The 9,040-nt window shown below is 47.7% G+C and overlaps 1 non-coding gene and 1 pseudogene across 1 annotated transcript; both read right to left on the minus strand.

The window, feature by feature from the left end:
• Positions 1–8,276: 8,276 nt before the first annotated feature.
• Positions 8,277–8,431, minus strand: LOC135001022 (U1 spliceosomal RNA; annotated as a pseudogene).
• Positions 8,432–8,583: 152 nt separating this feature from the next.
• LOC135001021 (U1 spliceosomal RNA) lies at positions 8,584–8,747 on the minus strand. The gene has a single exon (XR_010202624.1). It is a non-coding gene; the product is annotated as a U1 spliceosomal RNA (small nuclear RNA).
• Positions 8,748–9,040: the final 293 nt, after the last annotated feature.

Below are 9,040 nucleotides of genomic sequence, written 5' to 3' on the forward strand. Positions count from 1 at the left end.
TCCTTATAGCTTCCTTTGTTCTCTCCTCCTCGTATGTGCGTTATTTGTTTTCTCATACGTCCTAGAGGATGCTGGGATCACATTAAGAACCATGGGGTATAGACGGGATCCGCAGGAGACATGGGCACTTTAAGACTTTCAAAGGGTGTGAACTGTCTCCTCCCTCTATACCCCTCCTCCAGACTCCAGTTTTAGAATTGTGCCCAGTGAGACTGGATGCACTACAGGGGAGCTCTACTGAGTTTCTCTGAAAAGACTTATGTTAGTTTTTCTTATTTTCAGGGAGGCTGCTGGCAACAGTCTCCCTGCTTCGTGGAACTTAGGGGAGAGAAGTATGACCAACTTCTAGTGAGTTCAATGGCTCTGCTTCTGGCTGACAGGACACCATTAGCTCCTGAGGGTGCTGATCGCTGGGTACGCCTAGATGCCCACTCCCGTAGCCTGCCATCACCCCCTTACAGAGCCAGAAGTCAGAAGACAGGCGAGTAGCAGAAGAACAGAAGACTTCTTCTCCAGTGATGGCATTCTGAGGTACCACGCAGCGAGCGGAATGCTGTGCGCCATGCTTCCACACAAACACAGGCACTGCAGGGTGCAGGGCATGTGGGTGGGTGGGGGGGGGCACCCTGGGCAGCATAAATTCCTCACAAAAGGCTGGCAAAAGTGGACATTAGTGCCTGGGCACTGTCCTTACCCCGCCAGCGTAATTAATTATTTGTTTCTGAGCGGGACAGAAGCGTGCCATTACAGCGGCGGGGCTTCTTCCTCACCTCACCAGCACATCTATAGAGCGTTACAAGTCTATCACTATAGAGTTTATTATTTCCCAGACTGTGTACTTTTGGCGCTGGGTTGTGAGCTGAAAAATCCTCTCTGTCCCTCTGACAGATTTACTGTAGGTCTATCCCCCATAAGCCGATGTGTCTGTGGGTACTTGGTACATGTGTGTCAACATGTCGGTGGCTGAATGTTTTTCCCAAGAGGAAACTATATTAGGAATGCAGACATATGATGGTGGCCCTGTTGGCACCACCAATAACTGACTGGGTGAAAGTTTCAATAATATCAGAGTGAGGTTGGATAAATCTGTGTCCCAGACACAGACGTAGAGAATAGATGTGATGTTCATGGCTATGCTTCTTTTCCCTCAGGCCCGCAAAAATGTTACTACACACTGATACTGACTCGGATACTGATTCCTATGTCGACCATAATATTTCCTGATTAGATCCAATATTGGCAAGGAGCATTCAGTACATGATTGTGGATATTAAGGACATATTAACATCACTGAGGACCCTGCTGTTCCTGACAAAGGGGTCTATATGTATGTATATATAGATATATAATGAAAGCTGATGTAACGTTTCTCCATCTCTGTTTGAGAAAGTCTGGGCCAGCTCGACAAGATGGCTTCAAATCCCCAAAAGGTTTCCGATTGTTTATTCATTTCCTGCTGCGGACAGAATAAAGTGGGAGTCACCCCCTGTTCTGCACGGGGCCCTGTCACAAATCCAGCGGATCGTATGCAGGAAGCTACATTATTTCTAGTTATGTAACCACGGGTACATTACTTAGACCTGCCATTACATGCGCATGGGTGAGTAGTAGTATTCAAGAATTGGTCGAATACCTTGTCTTCCGATATAGATATCTTGGAGAGATGGGATAATCCTTACGTTGGATCATATCAAGGACACTGCAGCATACTTACGACTGCAAGGGATATAGGACTCTTGAGTTCACGGGCCAATTTCATGGCAGTCTCGGATAGGAGGGCATTGTGGATTCACCAAGGGAATGCTGATGCTGACTCCAAGAAGAAAGGGAGTCTCTTCCCTATGAAGGTGAAGCCTTGTTTGGTGACTGCCTAGTTAATTTGATCTCGGCAGCTCCCGCAGGTAAGTCAACCTTCTTGCCCTATGTTCCCTCTCAACGGATGAAGACGCATCATTGTCTAACGCAGTCATTTTGTCCCAATAGATATGCAAGAAGTTAAGATTCCCCTTTCTTTGCAGGTAGAGGAAGGAGAAGAGGGAAGAGGTCTGTAGCCTCTTCAAGATCGCAGGAGCAGAGATCGTCCTCTGCTTCTGCCAAATCCACTGCATGACGCTGGGGCTCTCTTGCAGGAGCCCACACCAGTGGGGGCACGTCTAAAACACTTCAGTCAGTTCTGGATTAATTTGGACCTGGACTCGTGGGTTTTACAAATAGTGTCACAAGGGTACAAACTGGGGTTTCAAGACGTTCCCCCTCACCGATTGTTCAAATCGGCCTTAGTCAGCAGGGAGAAGGTTTTTATTCAAGCCTCTTCGCGCTCCCGAAGCCAGACGGCTCAGTCAGACCAATCTTAAATCTGAAATCCCTCAATTTCTACCTAAAGAAATTCAATTTCAAGATGGAATCTCTCAGGGTAGGGATCTCCAGTCCGGAGGAAGGAGATTTCATGGTTTTGGTAGACATAAGGATGCCTAATTACATGTTCCCGTTTAGCCACTGCATCAAGCTACCTGAGGTTTGCAATTCAGGATTGTCATTACCAATTTCAGACGTTGCCGTTTGGTCTGTCCACGGCTCCGAGGATTTTCACCAGGGTGATGGTGGAAATGATGGTTCTCCTTCGCAAGCAAGGAGTCACAATTATGCCGTACTTGGATGATCTCCTGATAAAGGCGAGATCCAGGGACCAGTTGGTGCAAAACATCTACTCTCCCTGACAGTTCTTCAACAACATGGTTGGCTCCTAAACTTGCCAAAATCGCAGTTGGTCCCAATGACGCGGTTGTTGTTTTTGGGAGTCATACTGTTAGGCGCCGGGGTCCGCTTGATGGTCTGCGCGGCCCGGCGCCTAGCAACTAGAGACGCCGTGCACGTACAGCCGCCGGCTCCCTAGCAACGCTAGACGCCGGGCGCGCTGAGCCGCACGGACCCTAGCAACGGGGACGCCACTGGCGGACCGCGTTCCCCGTTGCTAGGCTTTAGGAAATTAAGATATTCACCTGCTCTCTGGCCGTGCAGCAAGGCAGCTGCACGGCATTTATTCTAATCAGCCTTTAGCAGCTGATTGGAGGACTCCTTGTTAAATACACTCCCAGGGCTTCTCACAGACGCCGGTAATAGCTTCCTGCATGCTGCCTTTGTTTGCTGAGAGTCTGTTTCCAGTCCTGCTGTATCCGGTCATTCCAGTCCGCAGAAGTCCGGTATTCGGGAGTTGTCATCTCATCCCAAGAGGTCGTTTGGTTCCCTGGAGTCCTGACTGATCACCGTTTTATATCCAGTGGTGTTCGTGAGTTGCGGCTCTGCCGTGTGTTGCGGCTCAGCCGCTTTACCTTTTATATTTTGTGTTTGGAGCATTTGCGGAGGGTTCCGCTTCCACAAGTCCTCTCTGGTACTTGGCGGTGCCGGGTAGGAGAATTGGACAAGTGGATATTTTGGTTGTCCTTTTTCCTGGCGGTTTCTCCGCACATATTATAGTTTTGAGTTTGCTTAGCCCCTGGCCTGGTTGTTTAGTTAGAGGGCCTCTTGTTATCACCCTGTCTCGGGTTTCCCTTTGTCTCTCATTAAGACCGGGGGGCATCGAAGTTGGGCAGACATAATCCGCCCTTCAAACGCGGCTGCCAAGGGCTCAAGAAACCATAGTCTCGCAGGGGATTTCTGACAACACGGGTAAGACAACAGAGTTAGGGCGCCAGGGGCTATTTTCCTGTCCTGCTCCCTTCCCCAGCATTCCGTTCCAGTGCTCCAGTCCTTGCCATAAGATCTTCTCTGACCAGAGTGCTGGAATCATAACATTATTACCGGCCATACCAAAACTTAAAATTAAACGGGGTTTAATTTTTTCTCATTCAGTTTTGTGAGAGTTTATCGGCCTCATGAATCCAACAGGTTTAGTGCCAAATCCTGGTCAGCTCTTAGTCAGCCAGATTCAAGAACTTACTCAGATGGTTCAGGATCTTTCTCTTCGGGTGAAGTCGCAGGAAGATCTTTTGCGAGCTTCCCCAAGGGTAGTCCCTGAACCAAAGATGCATTTGCCTGACCGTTTTTCTGGTGATAGAAAAGAGTTTTTTAATTTTAAAGAATCCTGTAAACTTTATTTTCGTTTAAGACCGACTTCCTCGGGTACTGAATCTCAGCGGGTCGGGTTTATTATTTCTTTGCTCCAGGGGGATCCTCAGACCTGGGCATTTGGTTTAAGAGCAGAGGATCCGGCATTGTTGTCAGTTGACGCTTTTTTTGAGTCTTTAGGGCTCTTGTATGATGACCCTGATAGAGAGGCGTCCGCTGAAAGTCAGTTGCGCGCTCTCAGACAGGGTAGAAATCCTGCAGAGGTTTATTGTACGGAGTTTCGCCGTTGGTCGAACGACTGTGGCTGGAATGACCCAGCCCTGCGCAGTCAGTTTCGCCTCGGCTTATCAGAGTCTATAAAAGACAGTCTCCTTCAGTACCCCGCTCCTGAGACTCTCGATAAACTCATGGAGCTTTCTATTAAGATTGATCGTCGTCTCAGAGAGCGGAGGGCTGAAAAAGGAGCACCTGTAAGGTCAAGTCCGTGTGTAAATTCCATTCCTGAAGACGTAGAGGAGACCATGCAGATGGGTCTCTCCCGGCTGTCTCCTGAAGAAAGAGCCAGAAGGCAAAATTCTGGTCTTTGTCTGTACTGTGGGGGTAAGGGACATTTTGCTCGTAATTGTCCGAACAAGTCGGGAAACGCTTTGACCAGGTGAATTGTGAGGGGGTTCACCTAGGTCTGCAGCTTATCTCCTCGAATAACTCCCTTTTAGTCCCAGTTAAAGTTTCCTTTGGCAGCCTCAGTTCTTCGGTGTCGGCTTTTGTTGACAGTGGAGCTGCAGGAAACTTTATGGATTTAACTTGGGCTAAGGCCTTAGGCATTCCTCAGTTACCTTTGGGTAGGTGTGTCACCATGCATGGCTTAGATGGGAGTCCGCTGTCTAATGGGATTATTTCTCTCCGTACACCCCCTGCACTACTTACAGTAGGAGCTCTACATTCCGAGAAAATCGAGTTCTTTCTTACATATTGCCCAGCAGTTCCAGTTGTTCTGGGTCACCCTTGGCTGGCCTTTCATAATCCCACCATTGATTGGCGGTCGGGGGAGATTTCACATTGGGGTACTTTTTGTGATAAGGAATGTATCACGTTTCCAGTCAGAGTAGCAGCTATCATTCCAGAACTCATTCCGGTGGAATACCAGGAGTTTGCTGATGTTTTCTCCAAAGGCAATGCGGACATTCTGCCTCCCCATCGGCCTTATGATTGTGCTATTGAGTTAATTCCTGGTGCCGCATTGCCAAAGGGAAGATTATATGCATTATCCGGGCCAGAAACTGCGGCTATGAATGATTATGTAAAGGAGAGCCTTGAGAAAGGATTTATTAGACCATCAAAATCTCCTTTAAGTGCAGGCTTCTTCTTTGTGGAGAAAAAGGATGGCTCGCTTAGACCTTGCATTGATTTTAGAGCCCTGAATAAGATCTCAGTTAAAAACACCTATCCTTTGCCGTTGATTTCTGTACTCTTTGATCAGTTACGTTCTGCTGTGATTTTTTCTAAAATTGACCTTAGAGGAGCGTACAACCTCATCCGAATTAAATCTGGAGATGAGTGGAAAACGGCCTTCAGTACTCAGTCGGGTCACTACGAATACCTGGTGATGCCGTTCGGCCTGTCCAATGCTCCGGCAGTTTTTCAAGACCTCATTAACGATGTGCTCCGTGACTTCCTAGGGAAATTCGTGGTCGTTTACTTAGACGACATCCTGATTTTTTCTAAATCAATGGAACAACATGTTACCCAGGTGCGTCTGGTTCTTCAAAAGTTATGTGAGAATCATTTATATGCCAAGCTGGAGAAGTGTGAGTTTCATGTCACGGAAGTATCTTTTTTAGGGTACATAATTTCCCCTCAGGGATTTTCCATGGAACCAAAGAAACTCCAGGCCATCCTTAGTTGGGCGCAACCCACCAATTTAAAAGCAATTAAGCGTTTTTTAGGGTTTGCGAATTATTATAGGAGGTTCATTCATTCTTTTTCTGACCTGGTTGCTCCCATTGTAGCTCTGACAAAGAAAGGAGCGGATCCTACCAACTGGTCGCATGAAGCTGAGTTGTCCTTCCGGGCCTTGAAACAAGCCTTTGTCTCGGCTCCAGTCCTCAGACATCCTAATCCGGAATTGCCCTTTGTGGTGGAGGTTGATGCCTTGGAGGTTGGAGTGGGGGCTATCCTTTCTCAAAAGGATCCGGAGTCTCTGGAGTTACATCCTTGTGCCTTTATGTCCAGGAAATTCTCCTCCGCTGAATCCAACTATGACGTTGGTAATCGGGAGTTACTGGCGGTAAAATGGGCTTTCGAGGAGTGGAGGCATTGGCTGGAGGGAGCAAAACATACTATTTCGGTATTGACTGACCATAAGAACCTGCAATACATTGAATCGGCTAAGCGGCTTAATGCCCGGCAGGCACGTTGGGCATTATTTTTTACGCGTTTCAAATTTATAATCACTTTCAGGCCTGGTTCCAAGAATACTAAGGCTGATGCCCTGTCACATAGCTTTCTTCCGGTTCACAATAACAATCCTGTTACCCCCATACTTCCATCTTCGGTCATCTGGGCGGGCCTCACACAAGATTTATTTACCCAGTTAAAACAGCTTCAACACCAAGCTCCTAGAATTACTCCTGCTGGTCGTCTTTACGTCCCTGAGTTTTTGAGAGTTACTGTTTTAACGGAATTCCATGATAACAAAGTTTCAGGGCATCCAGGAGTCTCTAAGACATTGGAGTTAGTCTCTCGCTCAGTATGGTGGCCTGGTCTTTCTAAAGACGTCAAGGAATTTGTTTATTCATGTCAGGTTTGTGCACAGCATAAGGTTCCCCGTTCCTTGCCCATCGGGCAACTTATGCCCTTAAATGTTCCTCTCAGGCCATGGTCTCATATTTCTATGGATTCCGAGTCATATGGGTGGTAGTGGACCGTTTTAGTAAAATGGCTCATTTTATTGCTCTTCCCCGATTGCCTTCTGCCCAAGGGTTGGCAGTTTTGTTTCTCCGCCATGTATTCAGGCTTCATGGGTTGCCTACTGATATTGTTTCTGATCGGGGTCCACAATTCATCGCACAATTCTGGAAATGTTTTTGTGCCTCATTGAAGATGAAATTGTCGTTAACATCCGGTTACCACCCACAATCCAACGGGCAAACCGAACGAGTTAACCAATCATTGAAACAATATTTGCGCTTGTATTCAGCCAAACTCCAGAATGATTGGTCCGAGTTTCTTCCGTTGGCTGAATTTGCTTACAATAATTCTTGTCATTCCTCCACTAAAGAGTCTCCATTCTTTTCAGTTTTTGGTTTTCACCCCAGAGCTAATTCTTTTTTTCATCATTCCTCAGTCTCCTCGCTTACCTTAACCTCCCATCTCAGAGCCATTTGGAAAAAGGTGCACCTTGCTCTCAGAAAAGCGGCCTTTCGAGAGAAGAAATTTTCTGACAGGCTCCGACGTCCTTGCACTTTTAAGGTGGGAGATAGGGTGTGGTTGTCGACTCGCAACATCAGGCTTCGACAATCCTCAGCTAGACTGGGACCCAAATTTATTGGGCCATTTCTTATTATTAAAAGAGTCAACCCAGTTGCCTTTCGGTTACGTTTACCAAGATCTCTCCGGATTGGAAATACGTTTCATTGTTCCCTGTTGAAACAATACGTTTCTTCCAGTAGATTTCCTCGGAAGATCTCTCAGGGTAGATCTCCAGTAGATGTACAGGGACAACAGGAGTTCTTGGTAGAGAAGGTTCTCGATTCCAAATTGTCCCGGGATCGGCTGTATTTTCTGGTTCACTGGAAAGGCTATGGTCCGGAGGAAAGGTCTTGGGTCCTGGATAAGGATCTTCATGCCCCGAGGCTCAAGAGGGCATTTTTTCGGGAATTTCCTCAGAAACCTGGCTTTAGGGGTTCCTTGACCCCTCCTCAAGGGGGGGGTACTGTTTGGCGCCGGGGTCCGCTTGATGGTCTGCGCGGCCCGGCGCCTAGCAACTAGAGATGCCGTGCACGTACAGCCGCCGGCTCCCTAGCAACGCTAGACGCCGGGCGCGCTGAGCCGCACGGACCCTAGCAACGGGGACGCCACTGGCGGACCGCATTCCCCGTTGCTAGGCTTTAGGAAATTAAGATATTCACCTGCTCTCTGGCCGTGCAGCAAGGCAGCTGCATGGCATTTATTCTAATCAGCCATTAGCATTAGAGACCTGAGACAAAGAGATCTGAATTATATGAGAGCCGACCAGAGGAAACACAAATTATGCAGTCAAGTGTCCCACATTTGGGGAAATCGCAGATGCAGCACACCCAGAGTGCAATGGGTGAGCCTTGCCCTGGGAGAAGCACCTTCCTGATCATACCTGGCAGGTAAGTAGGAGTTGGGCAAGAGCTGAGGAGGGTCGCTGCTCGGGCACCCCCCTGTCAAGTGAAGGAGATCCAACTGAGGCAGCACAAGAGAACTCTCGAAAGAAGAACAAGGCTAGAGGAAGATCTGAGACACAGAAATCTGGCTTTTACCAGAGCTGACCAGAGGAAAGCACAAACACAGTCCCCCACTACCACAAATAATGCAGTCGAGTTTCCCACATTTGGGGAAATCACAGGGGTCAGCATACCCAGAATGCAATGAATGAACCTCACCCTGGGAGAACAATCTTCATGACCATGGTATCTCCTATGCAAAATAAGTATGATTTGGGATAGGGCTGGGGAGGGCCGCTGCTCAGGCACATCTCTGTCAAGTAAAGGAGATTCAACTGAGGCAGCACAACCTAACCGTGGTTTTTTTTTCATTCTTTATACCGTCATAGTGTCATACTAGTTGTTACGAGTATACTACTATCTCTTTATCAACCAGTGTACAGTGCGGTAGTTCACGGCTGTGGTTACCTCTGTGTCGGCAGTCGGCAGGCAGTCCGTCCATCCATAATTGTATTATAATATATACCACCTAACCGTGGTTTTTTTTTCATTCTTTATACCGT

The sequence above is a fragment of the Pseudophryne corroboree genome, unplaced genomic scaffold (assembly GCF_028390025.1).
Source record: "Pseudophryne corroboree isolate aPseCor3 unplaced genomic scaffold, aPseCor3.hap2 scaffold_1605, whole genome shotgun sequence".
Taxonomy (NCBI): Eukaryota; Metazoa; Chordata; class Amphibia; order Anura; family Myobatrachidae; genus Pseudophryne; species Pseudophryne corroboree.